This window comes from Limulus polyphemus, unplaced genomic scaffold, assembly GCF_000517525.1.
Source record: "Limulus polyphemus unplaced genomic scaffold, Limulus_polyphemus-2.1.2 Scaffold1561, whole genome shotgun sequence".
Classification (NCBI taxonomy): domain Eukaryota; kingdom Metazoa; phylum Arthropoda; class Merostomata; order Xiphosura; family Limulidae; genus Limulus; species Limulus polyphemus.
The window spans coordinates 202,986-205,556 of NW_013667171.1; positions in this window are offsets into that span (position 1 = coordinate 202,986).

The window sequence follows — 2,571 nt, forward strand, 5'->3', positions numbered from 1 at the left end:
ATTTGGAAAATTCAAGGACCATAATTTATTCTGTTCTTATTGTTACTACCTCTAAAATAGAGTGAAATCCCGGGTCTTGATGATGTGTAATTTAAAGCTTTTTACTACTGAAAAGATACTGAATATTATAAATGTTGCATTGATGAATGCTTTTGCTTCTGATAACATTTTATCAGATTTCACTTCCTATGGGACATTGATTTTTGTGATTTATTATCTGCATGCAACACATAAAATAATTTTATAAAATGGGCAATAATACAATTTTTATGAAATGTCTAACGATAAAGGATTTTACTAATTTTTGAGTTCAGCAGACCTAACTACAAGCAGGTTGGATGTAGTAGTTTCAACACTCTTCAAAATATATTGTACATTCGATCCAAAGGGTAACATTTTACACCTTAGTTCTTGATAGGTAAGTCCTGCTTAAAACAACAATATTTTCTTGGATACGCTACCGAAACGAATGTATACATCGGCGAGAACTTAAAAACGAAAACGAATTATGTACTCTGCCGTACATTTTCTGTTGGAGATGATCATAGTTATATTTTGCTTTCTTTATATTATGACATAGCACTATGTTAGTCAGCAAAATTAGTCTTTTATATTATGACATAGCACTATGTTAGTCAGCAAAATTAGTCTTTATATTATGACATAGCACTATGTTAGTCAGCAAAATTAGTCTTTTATATTATGAAATAGCACTATATTAGTCAGCAAAGTTAGTTTTTTTATTATGACATAGCACTATATTAGTCAGCAAAATTAGTCTTTTTATATTATGACATAGCACTATGTTAGTCAGCAAAATTAGTCTTTTTATATTATGACATAGCACTATAATAGTCAGCAAAATTAGTCTTTATATTATGACATAACACTATATTAGTCATCAAAATTAGTTGGTTTGACTCTAAGCCTATTTTGAATTACGTGAAAACTATCATCAACGATTTTTAGCTCAAAGCTATAAAGTGGGCTATCAGTGCTTTTTCCGTGGGAATTGAACATTGGATTATAGCACTGGAAGTTCGTAAACTTACTGCTGACCGACCGGGGGACTCAGTTATGTTTCTATTGTTATATATGTGAGATTAAGTGGAACCTATACGTGTATTAAAATATATATCCCTTTTTTTAATTTCACGTTTGAACTATACTGATTAATTACACATAGTGTAGTGGTAAAATCAACAAAACATAAAGACATGAAAGACATTATCGTGCTGCAGTTCATCTTGTTTAAATGAATTGGTTAAGCTAAGATTTTGTTGAGATTTTTTAACGCTTGACGAAGATTTGATAATATTTCGTTTTGCATTTAAATCTTTATCGTTTGGACGCATTTTGGTTGAAATAAATTGACATTTGAATTTTTGAACTATTATGAGATATTTGGAGATTATTCAGCTTTAAGTTTAATTTATTTTTTGCTCGCTCGACGATTATTATACTTCTCTTTGTAGTTATTGAAACCAATATTTATTAGATTTAGCCTAAGGGTTAGCGTGCAAATCTACGAATTAGAAGGTCCAAGGTTAGAGTCACGATACGCCACTGAACATGCACTGCACTTTCAACTATGAGGCGTCAAAGTAAACCCTATATCACTATAGCCAATTTACGGTGCTGGCTTGTTTGCCTCCCCCCCTCCCCACTCTTTGTGCATTTAGTTTTTTTGCTAATAATAATAATATATAAATCCTTTACAGTAACCTATAGGTTATAAGATGTAAATAATATCTGTAAAGTAATTCATATTATTTGCTAAGATCGTCAGCGAAGTCTAATTTAATCATTTTTTTGTTTATATATAATATTTTTACCAGTTTAAACATGTGTATAAACAACAATACTTAAAGGCGTGTGTGCTTAGACACTTTTATTTGCAAAATATATATAGTTATATTTCTTTAAGTAAATTAAAGAATGTTAATAGAATTGGAATTAAAATTTTCAACCTGAGTGGCACCCTATGCTTATAAGAGTTAGATTTAAATAGTTAGGTCAGAGATCCATGTGATTAAAACATTCAAGGCCTTGTTTGACGTTTTTGGACCAAGTGATGGAATTGACTGCCACATATATAACGCGCACACAGCTGAAATGACAGGGCATGCTCAACGATTTCGATCCGCAGCCCGACGCACTAATTAGCAGGCTACACTTTGTCCAAATTAAACCAAAAATTACAGTCAAAATGTAGATATGTGTATTATTTAAATTTTTATTAATATTTTCTGCTTGCGTAACTGTGATCTGTTTGATTTCTATTAAGCACAGTTCAACACTTTCGAAATAAAAAAAAAGACAGTTTAAAGTTTGTTCTAGCAAAAATTACTGCAGCAATTTTTCATTATTGCATTGGCGTAAATTCAGATCAGCATAAAAAAAATTACGGTACTTAACTTAATGTATTGCACCGTAAAAAAGAAAATCAATTATTAATGGTGAATCAGCTTTAGGGTAGACAGTAGAAAGATTGTGTATGTCAGTAGCCAATTCTTCTAACATGTAATGCAAAGTTCCATATACATATATATATATATATATATATATATG